We start from the raw sequence: 14,364 nt of genomic DNA, 5'->3' as shown, positions 1-14,364 counted from the left end.
AATCTATTATGTTTATGTATTAGTCGACTACAGACCTTGAGTAATAATTACAGTGTGTTACATTTTTAATATGTCCTATGTCATTTGAATGATGAGTTCTGAGTAATACTGAATGATGACTTATGCATAAATGCTATGCCAATAATTAACTCTTGTTTTGAATGATGACTTCTGAATAATACTGAATAATGTTTTGTAAAACTATATGAATACCTTGTAACTGGCCAATGAGTGCCAAGAATTATTTTTAAATATGTCATATGTCACATGAATGATGAAAAATGTTTTGTAGTAATCAATACTTACTGAATGATGACTTCTGAATAATACTGAATAATGTTTTGTAAAACTATATGAATACTTTGTAACTGGCCAATGAGTGCCAATAATTACTGCAATCAGATGAGTTATGAATAGTGTTTTGTAATATTCAATACCTGCTACATGTTTAGTAACTGGCCAATGAGTGCCAATAATTATTTTTAAATATGTCATATGTCACTTGAATGATAAAAATGTTTTGTAATAATCAATACTTGCTGACCAACGAATGCCACTGTTCCTTATACTTTAAATTTATATTATGTCACTTTCATGCCATATATATGAATTAGCTCCTGTTTGAATGATGACTTCTGATGATTTGTAACTGGCCAATGAGTGCCAATGTTCTCTGTAAACAGATAACTTATGAACATTGTTCTGTAATACTTCACACATGGTACAGAAATGTTCAGTAACTGGGCGATGAGTGCCACGAATTACTTAAAATCAGTTAATAGACTAGTGTAATTATCAATGATGACTGGCATAAGATTTAATGTCCTTCACCTTCTAACCTAATTACCAGAAATTACTGTAATATCCGTTTGTCCTGTCTATCCTCATGCTCATGGAGCACTATATTTGGTTTTTGCACTAATTCTACGTTGGTGTACCTTACAAGAACGTGGTGTTGACACGACATGGCCGGCCGGTGTGGCCGTGCGTTTCTAGGCGCTTCAGTCTGGAACCGCGTGACCGCTACGGTCGCAGGTTCAAATCCTGCCTCGGGCATGGATGTGTGTGATGTCCTTAGGTTAGTTAGGTTTAAGTAGTTCTAAGTTCTAGGCGACTGATGACCTCAGATGTTAAGTCCCATAGTGCTCAGAGCCATTTGAACAATTTGACACATATAAATTAAGAAAAAAAAGAAAAAAACAATAAATATTTAAGAAATAAATAAAAAAATACAAAAAAATAAAAAAGTTGTTATATTAACTTTAGTATGTTGTTAAACTAACTTAATTATGTCATGTATTGGAAAATTTGACTCGTTCCACATCATTACGAAATATCGTATTCATGATCCATGGAACTAGTATTAATCTAATTTAATCTAATCTAATCCACCTTGAGCAATGGAGATATTATTATGGTCCCACTGTTTGGTGTACCTAATGTACTACCAAAATGATAGCATGGAATATTAATACGACATTTCAGTGTCTTGGCTACACTGATTAATACTTCAGGGAAAAAAGAACTTCAGATTGTCTCACTTGGTGTTGTGCTTCTGTAGAAAGATATGGACTTTCAGTGCAGCTGCGTGCAACCTAATGTGCTATAACCATGATGCAATCCATCCCATTCCTTCCCTAGTTCTTGTAAAATGATAATGACATATACAGTGCGTGTGCACTTCATTTTCATTTGTTAATATGATCAGTTGTCCAAAATATGCTAAAGACTTCTACAGTGCATGTGCACTTTATTTCACTCCATGATATGTTATGTAAAAATGCTAAAGACTTCTACAGTGCGTGTGCGCTTTATTTCACTCCTTGATATGTTTATTTGTTGTAAAAATGCTAAAGAGTTTTACAGTGCTTGTGCACTTTATGTCATTTGTTAATATGATTTGTATTCATTGCCTATACATTTTGTGATTTCCTGATATGTTCTGTACTACAGTGCGTGTGCACTTTTTGTCATTTGTTAATATGTTTTGTACTCATTGTGTACCCATTTTCTCTTTGCTTGATATGTTCTGTACTCAGTGCATGTGCACTATATTTTATTATATATATATATATATATATATATATATATATATATATATATATATATATATATTCTGTGGTTGTAAACTTAGTTAATTAGGAAAAATTTGATGTTCATGACAAGTCCAATTGACTCACCATCGCTGCCAAATTTTTGCCCCCCCAGTGGAGGGTTATGTAAGAGGTGAGGTATGCGCTATATGCGCTGCCTGCGATAGGCAAGGCATAGGAGAGTCTCTGACCAGAGAGCAGTATGTCGTTAGTTGTTGCTTGTCGCTAGTCTGCGCTTGTCTGTGCATGTCGACAGTAGTCTTGAGTAGTCTGCGTGAGTCGGCGGTAGTCGGCGCGTGTCGGCTGTCTGCTCTGCTCGGGACTCTGGTCAGGACTCTGGAGGATGAGTATTGTTGTAGAAGGTAAGGAAACAGCCTTGCGCATATCTAGTAACGTATATTAATTGTCATTTAATTTCTTTCAAAAAAAATGCCCCAATAATAATTTTTATAATATAAAGTAATTTTAAAAAAAAGCATTCATTTCAATTTAAAGATTTTATCCAATGAATAATTAATTCCTTTCACGAGTCACAAAGCATAGGCCAGCATTGCACGGAGCTGTGCCGAAAATTTTTATGTAAGAGCAGATATATTTGCAGTTTTTATTGAGGTAAGAATTTTTTGCTTTTTTATTCAGAATACAGCGCCGAGGCGCAGCGCTGCTGTTGTCATAAAATTTAACAGGTTAATAAATTTTTTTTTATTATTTTGGTCTTTAGGAATTTTTCTGTTTCGAACTTAACATTAAATGAGAAAAGAATTTTGTGGGAACATTAAATGTGAATGCATTTCTGCACACAGATTATAAATGGGAGCCAATTTTGTTCAGAGGTTACAATATTAAAAAATTCATTTAATTATAATTTTTGTGGGGAGTTTACACTTGGTTCATTTTCATTTAATGATAATAATTTTGTTGGGAGGTTACATACGGATCAATTACATTAATAATTTTTGTGGGGAGGTTTCAAACTACAAAGCGGAAGTAGGGGCCCTGAAAAAGACGAAATTTTCACATAATTATTCGGAGCCTTCGGGGGCCAGCTATAACAAAACTATTCCATCTATTGCGCAAGAAATGTGAGATAGATTTCAAGCAGAATTTAATAATTTCAATTCCAAAAAATGAAGGTTCCTGTCAGGTGTGAATACCACTGAATCAGCTGTTTAATAATCCACGGTTCCAAAATTTTTACACGAATTATTTTCAGAAGAATGAAAAAAAAACTGGTAGAAGCCAACCTCGGGGAAAATCAGTTTCTGCTCGGCAGAAATGAAGAGATACGTAAGACAATACTGACCCCATGTCTTATCTCAGAAGACAAACTGATGAAAGCCAAACCTCAATTTTTAACATTTGTACATTTATAGGCAGCGTTTAACAATATTGACTGGACTATATTCTTTGAAATTTTGAAGATAGAAGGGATAAAATAAAAAGACTGCCAGGTTATCTGCAACTTGTACAGAAACCAACTGCATGTATGAGTCGATGCACGCGAAAGAGAAGCGGTCATTGAGAAGGGAGAAGGACATGGTAATAGCCTATCCCTTATGATATTCAATCTGTACATTGAGCAACCAGTAAAGGAAATCAAGGAGGAGTTTAGAAAGTGAAATTAAGTTCAAGGAGAGGAAATAACACCCTGTGAGCATATCAGTCGCTAGCGGAGAAGCCATCTACCTTGTACAGCAACTACTCCTCTTTAGCAGAGGGTTCGCTTCTTGCAACCTTGGATATTGGGTATAAGAGTTGTATATCATAGTTATGCAGCTCGTTAAATAAGCGTAGAATTTATCACACAATATGCTGGCTACGATGAGGAATTCTGAATAGAAAATTATTTTCAAAATTTGAACCACTTCATGACCGTAATGGAGAATTAAAGTGGAGAGGAGAGGAGAAGATTTGTGCAGACATGAGGTTCAATGTACCCATTATTGCAGTAAGCATCCAAACTTCAAATAACAGAACAGGAAACCACTTAAAATAAAACAAGACATATTTATGTAATACAAATGAACTTTAACTATGGCTAAATTAAGCAATAGAACAATTATCCTTATAACAATAACAGAATAAATTCGAAATCAACAACAATTTTAATCTTGCCCATGCAGATAGCTGGGCAACAACATAATGATTTACAGTTGCTGACACTCGGCCATCTCCAGAAATAATAACTGTAAAACCTATTACAGCAAAGAATACTTAACCTTATCTAGGATCACAAAATACTACCTATAATTACACCTTGATCTGGTATTACAACCGTCACCAGGCAACTAAAGCACTGGCTACCCACACCAGTACAAAGCTATCCACGCTCTTTTCAGAATAACTACTTACACAGTAACATACCTAGCAGCTCATTCGTAAAAGAAGTAACAACAAAATATTAATGCAACAAGAGTGAGCCACAGACTCATTCACATAAAATCAGTAACACAATTAACTCTTAAGGCCACTGGAGTCATCAATTTTTGCACTCACAGCAACAAACAATCAGTTTCTGCTTAAGAGGGTTAGGACATCAAACTGCCCGACTTGGAGCAGGAGAGGCACCACAGGACATTTTAATTTCCACTATCTATACTTTTACAAATAAATTCATAAAACTGTCAGCATGACCAGGAAGGGTTCCGGATTCACTCTCATAGCAGTGGAAGTTCAAAAACATAACAAAAACTTTTTTTACATGTGAAATATCTTCATTTTTCACTTACTATTGGCTGCATTCGTTGCTATAGGTACACTTTTCTTCATAAGTAAGGGAGATTCTTCGATGAATTTGGCACAGCATACAAACCAAACTTACAGGTGTGTGAAACTCTAGAATTTTCCAAATCTATTACAAACTGTGTTAAAAATTGAGATAATTAACCATAAAATTTGAGTTTTTTCTAAACATGAAGTTTAAAATGTAACAGCTCATTCATTTGTTCATTAATTAAATTCTAGAGTTTCATACATCTGTAAGTATGGTTTGTATCCTGTGCAAAATTCATCGAAGAATCTCTCTTACTTGTGAAGAAAAGTGTACCTATAGCAACAAATGCAGCCAATAGTAAGTGAAAAAATGATGAAATTTCACACGTAAAAAAAAAAATTATTTTGTTATACTTTTGAACTTACGTTGCTATGAGTTTGAATCCTGAATCCTTCCTGGTCGTGTTGTCAAAGTTTTGTGAATTTATTTGTAAAAGTATAGACAGTGAAAATTAAAATATCGTGTGGTGCCTCTCCTGCTCCAAGTCGGCCCGTTTGACGTCCTACATTTTGCACTAGATCATGCCCACCGTGTGAAATAACACAATTATGCCGTCTCTGCCACGCAGCTCACACTGTGGCTCACCCTACATGTCATAAAAAAAACAAGCAACTAGCTACACGTCATACACAGACGTCTGAGCAGGAAGTTGTTTACATGTGGCTACACTGGATGCACGATTCAAAGGAAACACGGTGCTCCACTTCTGCGGTATCATCGAGAGACTCTGGCGCCACACCAAAGTTGGCAACGCGCATAGATACTACAGACGTTAGTAAAATCTCACTGCAATCCGTAACGATGAATGAGTGAGGCCGAAGACGACACACCTTCAGTCTCAGCACAGTAGCACCCTCATACGGAGGTCAACATAGAGCCGAGCTTGAGAGCACTCTCTACTTGGTCCTTGTCTTCAGCTGAAGTAGGTAACATCATCGAATAGGGCTAAGGAGTTATTCAAGTCTCAGACGTAAATGTACCTTGGTAAATGTTGAACATTATACTGCAAGAGAACATTTCCGTAATTAGTGCATCAAGTGATGCTTTAATAACCAATGACAGTCATAAATTATCAAGTAGTCCTGGCAAATGGTTGTATTAAGTTAAGTATATCTTGTTATTCGCTCATGTAACAAAGTGAACTAATATTTTAAATGTTGTAGGTCCAATGAGCTATCTTCCTGTCCGATCACAGAACCCACAATTACGACTGGACGATTGTCGTTTTGTCTGGCAACAACAGCCTCAGTCACAGCGCCACCCGGATGCCACCATAAGTTTGAAAAGCCCTCTGGTAGTAAGCCGTATCAGAGGCCAGCCATTCATTTGTCTCCATTGGAACTGCTGCGTGTCCATCCAGGAAAGATAGCAACCGGCAACCGCAGCGCCAGGCTGTACTCCACACAGCAAAACCGCACACACTGACGATCGCCTCGTCCGGTAGGTGTTCCGTTCACCAGCTTCTTGAGGCCCTTGGACTTGGGTCCGCCGCGGAACTGTGTTCTTCGTGTCACTCCTGCAACTGACCACTCCACTAGCCTGCCGTTACTGACACCTCGGCCGATGCACCAAACCAGCCTCAGGCAAGGTGATGCAAGTCGTGCCGACAGTGCCGGTCTCAGAAGATGTTGCCAGTTACCGTCGCTCCAGCTGATCATCGACTTTCTCCGTCCACGCCTGTGCCCCGCTCAGCTTCGCCAAAACTCATGTCCATCATGCGCCTGCGCTGCTCGTCCTCTCGTGACCCAAGTGCGACGCTCTACTCGGAATGAATCTGTGGTGGCGTGGTAATCGACCGTGTTGTTCGACACGGCACATGATTTTCAAAGTTATTTTTTTGTTTTTTAAAGGGACTTTTGGGGTGTATTTTGAGTACTCTTATACGACGGAACAGAACGCCCTGCTCCCCACTGAAACTCACAAATATCGTGAGATCTGGTGGCATGTGCATTGTCGTTAGTTTAGTTCTTTACGTCCTTCTGTGTAGACGTAGTCAGTATCCAGCTTTTTACTTCGGTTAATGTTCTTCATTCCTTAACTTGTTTCTGTCCTTGCAAGTTCATGCAGCTATGTAATTGTGGTCATTGACGTATCCCGATGGGGGAGCTGACTGCTGTTCCCGAACATTTCGATGCAACTGTCGATCCGCCTCATACGGCCGCTGAGAACGGCGACAGTGTTGATGGATTGGTAGGGCAGTCTCCTGATGCGAACATTCCTCTGCACGAACATTCCTCTACAGGCGTATCTTGCCAGATACGATTGTCTGTAGAGAACTCCGATCTGACACCAAATGGTCACTTGAGGGTGCCACCTAAATCAGGAACTATTTCACTTTTATGTGCTAAAACGACCTGTACATAAATGGGCCGGAGTTTTTCTTCTCTTCTCTCTTTCAAATTCTGAAGGTGGCAGGGGTAAAATACAGGGAGCGAAAGGCTATTTACAATTGGTACAGAAACCAGATGGCAGTTATAAGAGTCGAGGGGTATGAAAGGGAAGCAGTGGTTGGGAAGGGAGTGAGACAGGTTTGTAGCCTATCCCCCATGCTATTCAATCTGTATATTGAGCAAGCAATAAAGGAAACAAAAGAAAAGTTCGGAGTAGGTATTACAATCCATGGAAAAGAAATAAAAATTTTGCGGTTTGCCGATGATATTGTAACTCGGTCAGAGACAGCAAAGGTCTTGGAAGAGGAGCTGAACGGAATGGACAGTGTCTTGAAAGGATGAACATCAACAAAAGCAAAACGAGGATAATGGAATGTAGTCGAATTAAGTCGGGCGATGCTGAGGGAATTAGATTAGGAAAAGAGACACTGAAAGTAGTAAAGGAGTTTTGGTATTTGGGGAGCAAAATAACTGATGATGGTCGAAGTAGAGAGGATATAAAATGTAGACTGGCTATGGCAAGGAAAGCGTTTCTGAAGAAGACAAATTTGTTAACATCGAGTATAGATTTAAGTATCAGGAAGTCGTTTCTGAAAGTATTTGTATGGAGTGTAGCCATGTATGGAAGTGAAACATGGACAATAAATATTTGGAACAAGAAGAGAATAGAAGCTCTCGAAATGTGGTGCTACAGAAGAATGCTGAAGATTGGATGGGTAGATCACATGACTAATGAGGAGGTATTGAATAGAATTGGGAAAAAGAGGAGCTTGCGGCACAACTTGACTAGAAGAAGGGATCGGTTGGTAGGACACGTTCTGAGACATCGAGGGACCACCAATTTAGTATTGGTGGGCCGCGTGAAGGGTAAATATCGTAGAGGGAGACCAAGAGACGAATACACTAAGCAGATTCAGAAGGATGTAGGCTGCAGTAGGTACTGGGAGATGAAGAAGCTTGCACAGACAGGATAGAGTAGCATGGAGAGCTGCATCAAACCAGTTTCAGGACTGAAGACCACAACAACAACAACAAGATAATGAAGCTGAGTCAGTGGCTGTCAGTCTCCTCCTCAAGCAATTTTCTCTACTTTTTCAAGGTGCAAATTGTCACAAAGTGGAAAGAAAGAGCTGTCAGCTGTAGGCAGCTTGAAAGCAAGGTGCGTGATGTGTTCCTTTTTATTAAAACAGCGGGAGAGGAACGAACTTAAAGTGTATCGATGCATATTCCGAGGGAAATTATCCAACAGGTGCAAAAATACCATCCTCGGAGCACTGGAAAGCATGGGTTGCAGTCATTTGAAAAAGACTCTCGCTGTCAATAGCGCCATAGACAACAATCGTCTGGATTCTGAGACTAATCTGGATTATTTCCAGAGACAGGTGGAAGTGAGGAAGGCAACTAAACTCACTCGTAAGGGCTCTGCACAGTTGTTTCAGTGTTGTGGGGTGTACAGTGGAGAGTTTCAACTAGAGGTTTCACTGGTTCTTTGACGACTTCTGCTGTAGATCCCTCTACATGCAGTACTTGGATTAGTCAATTGTGTGTTATAAGCTCCAAGTGAACACTCAGGTGGTAAACTATATTATGCAGATAGGTACTTTCTTTATTTGTCTTTTAGGTGAGCTGAAGTTGCGAGAACTGCTGAAGGAAACACATCTTCACAGAAACTAATTATTAAAAACGGATGCAAATGTGAAGAGTGAAAATATTGAAGCATTACTGCCCGTTCGCTGCTTCACCTCCAAGGATGTCTCGCGCAGCCAGAGACAAACCTTAGGGAAAAGTTTTACACATCGACCACGGCCTATCAGCCCAGATGTTTTAAGTGGAGTTAATACCGGCCTTCATGGCCTACATTGTATATAATTGAAATATTGCTTAATGCAACTGCCGGATCAGTAGCAGGACGATTCACGGCAATGCTACAAAACAATCACTCCCACATCATATTAAAAACTCATAATTGGTTGAAACCTGTTGTAGAAAATTTTATAAATACATTGTGAAGGTAAGCGGTACTTTTCATTGCAAACCATGAAAAACGTCATCTCACTCAACTTATTTATCCGCGAGATGTTGGATTCCGTTAAAAAATCCTATTTTGCATTTAAGAAACCGTACTTGCTTCCATATCACTATAGATAAAAAAATTAAACTTCAACATAACAAATTAATTTCTCCTTTTGGTACTAACGTTTGCCATGAAACTACAGTTCGATACTCAGAACTGTTTACGAAATATTCGCGTGTCCAAATGATATGCCTCTCCTAACCCTCACCACACGCATGTTCTCAAGTGCTTCTTGAATTTATTTTTTACAATGTGTACTGCTCATTGCCTGTTTAGCCCTTCGGTGGGAAAAATAGGAAAAATAGTCATCCCATCAGTAATAACTAGGTAAAATGCATCAATTTTTTCCGTAATTTCAGCACTTGCTTCTGGACCTGGCAAACTTTTAGGATGTTCTTGGCCTTGGTTTTAGGAGGAGGAGGAAGCGGTTTACTTATCCAAATAGTTTCTTTATCTTGCAGAACTAGCACTACTGAAAGATAGGATATTGCGGAGACATGGCTTAGCCACAGCCTGGGGGATATTTCCGGTCCGGCACACAGTTTCAATCTGCCAGGAAGTTTTATATTAGCGCACACTCCGCTGCAGAGTGAAAATCTCATTCTGGAAACACCCCCCAGGCTGTGGCTAAGCCACGTCTCCGTAATATCCTTTCTTTCAGGAGTGCTAGTTCTGCAAGGTTCGCAGGAGAGCTTCTGTAAAGTTTGGAAGGTAGGAGACTAGGTACTGGCAGAAGTAAAGCTGTGAGGACGGGGCGTGAGTCGTGCTTGGGTATCTCATTTGGTAGAGCACTTGCCCGCGAAAGGCGAAGGTCCCGAGTTCGAGTCTCGGTCCGGCACACAGTTTTAATCTGCCATGAAGTTTCCTCTGTTGATTGTTCGGAGTCACTGCTGTGGTTTTCTTCTTCTCTTCCCACTCACATTCACATGAATCTGCCTATTCTTGTAATTCTTCTTCTGACAATTCTCGCAGTACTTTCTCGTAGTCTTCAGAACGAACAATTAGACGGTGACTATCAAATGCCTTCTTTTTCTCCATTTCCACGCTTTTATGAGACCTAATGAAACACAGGTTTTTGTAAAAGTAATATATTGTAGCAAATCAATATCCAAGACTGTAAAAAGTAATGAAAGTTGCATATGGGAACTTTGATTCGATTCGAATTTTCATTATATGCTAATATAAGAATGATTGCCTTGAGCCGAATGAAAAACACAAGTATAGAAAATACTTACATCACTAGCTGCGTAGCGGCAAACACATCTCAAACGCAACACTCACGTTTCAAACAACAATAGCCACAAAACTGCTGACAGCAAGAATAGCGCAAATTGAGTAAGTGGTGACATCCGTTGAGAACAAGAAATACGTATCTGGTGTAAGTAGGCTGTTTTGGTTTTTATATTGGTAACGCCAAGTAGCGCTCTGTATGAAAATTACTGGCTGTGCTGTGTGTAGTCTGTGGCTGGGTGGCATTGTTGCAATACTGCTATTGTAGTGTTGGGCAGTTGGCTGTTAACAGCGCGTACCGTTGCGCAGTTGGAGGTGAGCCGCCAGCAGTGGAGGATGTGGGAAAGTGAGATGGCGGATTTTTGAGAGCGGGTGATCTGGACGTGTGTCCATCATAGAGAGTAAATTTGTAAGACTGGATGTCATGAACTGATATATATATTTTATGACTTTTGAACACTATTAAGGTAAATACATTGTTTGTTCTCTATCAAAATCTTTCATTTGCTAACTATGCCTATCAGTAGTTAGTGCCTGCAGTAGTTAGAATCTTTTATTTAGCTGGCAGTAGTGGCGCTCGCTGTATTTCAGTAGTTCGAGTAATGAAGATTTTTGTGAGGTAAGTGATTCATGAAAGGTATAGGTTAATGTTAGTCAGGGCCATTCTTTTGTAGGGATTACTGAAAGTCAGATTGCGTTGCGCTAAAAAAAAAAGAATATTGTGTGTCAGTTTAAGCACAGTCATTTATAATTTTTCTAAGGGGACGTTTCACTGGACGTTGACGCAACTGTAACGCTATCTGTGACACTAACAGAAAATTAAATCTTGCGGCTATCTGCCGCAGGCGCGTCCACCGAAGGGTTAATGCGATGCCCGTTAAAAACAACATATTTTTAAAATGAAATTATATGCGTTCATTCGAAAGAGTGCTTCCAAATTAGTTTCGTGTAATATTAGGTTTCATGTTGTGTGTTAGCAGCGACGGCAAAACACGAAAAACAGCGACTGATTATCGCTGCCGCGTGACGTTAGCTGACAGCGCTGCGCCATCTGGCTCCCGAGGCAAGAAGAGATGCATCAGTGATTCACACTTCTACTCGAGGAGGATGAATCTCTGACAGTGCTACTCACTCGCTCTGGCGAATCGTTAGAAAAATCAATAAACGACGTTCGACCAGTAAGCTATTCATCATGTCGTTGGTATCGAGAGTCGCTTTACCACCGTTTGATTTGTATTTATTTTCGCACGGAAGCGATGGCTGTTGGCGGATAAAGAAGAAGAGGTGGTGGCTCACTGTCAGAGAATGTCTGTGGCTAGTTCGCTCGTGAGAGCCACAGAACGGAATATGAACCCATAAATGTTGAATTTTGCGTCAAAAAGTATTTATGTTGTGCGTACGTATGCGTGTCACGCAATAGTTCCGAAAGGACGCGTAACTCTTAATTTAAGTCAAATAGTGCATGATACAAGCTCACAAGTTTTGACCTTTTGCACTACACTATAATGTGCTACACTTTACTAACAAACCTGAGAACGAATTCGATCTGAGATTGCAAAGCATGTGCGCTGAGGAATTTTTGGTTAATTCTTCTCATGTTCGCTACCTTTAAAGAGACCTTCTTTTGCTTGAATATTTGCCAACATAATTTCATGCAAATTATAAGTGTCATTGGACAAGACCTGTTACGAAAAATTAAGTATAGTAAATTATTATCTTTCAATAAAGCGGTAGTGAGAGAGGACAAGTTATAGGGAAGCAGCCTACTCACGCTGTAGTAAATTCACATCAGTTTCCATTGTGTGCTAGCCAGTCTGCTGTAACTAGCTCTGACGTCATAAATGTTGCGCAATACCTTATAAATGAAGCAAATGACCTAAAACTTTTCTAGAATGTCAGGAATAAGACTAAATTAATGTGTGTTAAATATCAGTTCGATAACTTCAGCCATTTCCGAAATTTGGACGTTTTTCTGTAAAAATCATTGGCGCAACAGAAAAGAGCTAGAGACTTCAAAATTTATATTTAGATTCATCTTTCATAATGATTTAATAAAAACAGTACTTTGGATTTCACAAATTAAGATTTTAGTGGAAATTCATGATTTTCTGGTTTTCGTCTCAAAACTGAAGGAAGCAAGATAGATTAAGTAGGCTAAGAAATAAGGCTAGGATGATCAGATTTAAATAGGTTGGAGGTCCGCTATGACTATGAAGATGTGAAAAGTTTCTTCTGAATACCTATAAAATTATAGCGATAGCGGATCTCAAAAGGGACAGTTCAGAGCTCATCTGCTGCGTGCAGTGCAATTAAATTAATTCTCTCGCCCAAAATACTTAACTTAGCCACGTCAAAATTTTATTATCAATACTTACCTGCGTGCTGAATGCACATTTAAATTAAGAGCTTCATCGGCCATCAGCAAGAGAAGCTATAATTTATTATGTAACTTAAAGTGGTGCGTTACTAGCCCAGCGGCTAGTCGGGAGAGCCGATTTGATCAGGCGTTCCCTTAGTCGTCCGCACCGCGGCTTTATATATAAGAACGCTGCGCGAGGAAGCAAGGCCCCAGTTCTCTCCAGACGCTGAATAACACGCCATCTGTGTCGGCAGTCGCGTCGCGTCGCGTCGCGTCGGTATCACTGCTACTAACAGCCTCGGATGCCGTATTCAGTTACTAGAGATGCGCGGAACCAGGAAATCATTTCAAGTGAAGTGTTAATTCTGGGATGATTTTCATTATCTAGCCTCAGTTTGCGTATTGTCGTATTTTCACGTGCCGTCGCGGGACAGACATTCTACCAATTATTTAGCGTGGCGTTTGATGAAATACTCCCATCAAATTATGGCGAGCATTCATTTCAACATTCAGTTCGGACATTTATAGTTGCATCAGCGCATTAGACTCTGAACTGCTCTGTTAGTTAGGTTGTAGGGATACTTGTGTTTTTTATTTGTGACTTTGAGAATATACTCAACTATTTGGAAAATCGTTTTTGATTAGAAATCCCGGACAATCTCCTAATTCATCAGAGCTATAAGCTGCAGCTATAATGGGATTCTCAGATGAAGTGGGCACTAGGAACTCTAATTACAGGCTTCACGTTTTGTTAACTCACTTTCTGGGTGCCTAAAAAGTAAATAGAGAGCCAGTGTTGAGAACGGCGAAAGACAGCATTAACAACATTTTAATAGCCAGAAACTGATTCAACAAACAAACATTTGTACAGCAAACGATTAATTTTCAATTTAAAAAACTCGCCGCCCCACAAAGTCACTCTCTCACTATCCCTCATATACAAGGATAGAATTTAATGTCGATTTTTCACCGAAGACATCGTGTTTACGATACGACAGCAAGATATCAGCATGAGCAGGCATTGATGGAAGCATGTACAGTGTTAACGGATGTGGGATCTTTATGGTTGCTCTTCATCGAATAGTATTTCTGTAGAGTTGAGAAAAAGCAGGCAATTTGGCCACTTAAATTAAATCTTGCAGTGGACATTTGTGGCTTGAAAGCCGCATACAGCTGTTAGGGAAAGGAACGTCTGCAAGCATTTAGTGGGGATAGAACGCTGGACCCAAGAATTTCTCCCACTGTGTGCAGCCCATGCGTTTGGTCCAAGAGCCGGAAAAACAGCCCACGTGGCCCTACCTGTTAGGCGCCTCCCGCCACAGCAGGGAACACAAAAGCACTTCTGTTAGTTTATCCGGGGCCCTGGTCAGACGTGCAGTAACGTTCAGGCTTTGCACATAATGATCTCCATGATAAATGTGTTGTTCACTTTAGAGCTATACAGA

This window comes from Schistocerca nitens, chromosome 4 (genome assembly GCF_023898315.1).
Source record: "Schistocerca nitens isolate TAMUIC-IGC-003100 chromosome 4, iqSchNite1.1, whole genome shotgun sequence".
NCBI classification, from domain to species: Eukaryota; Metazoa; Arthropoda; class Insecta; order Orthoptera; family Acrididae; genus Schistocerca; species Schistocerca nitens.
Note: the sequence above shows the minus strand (reverse complement) of the source record.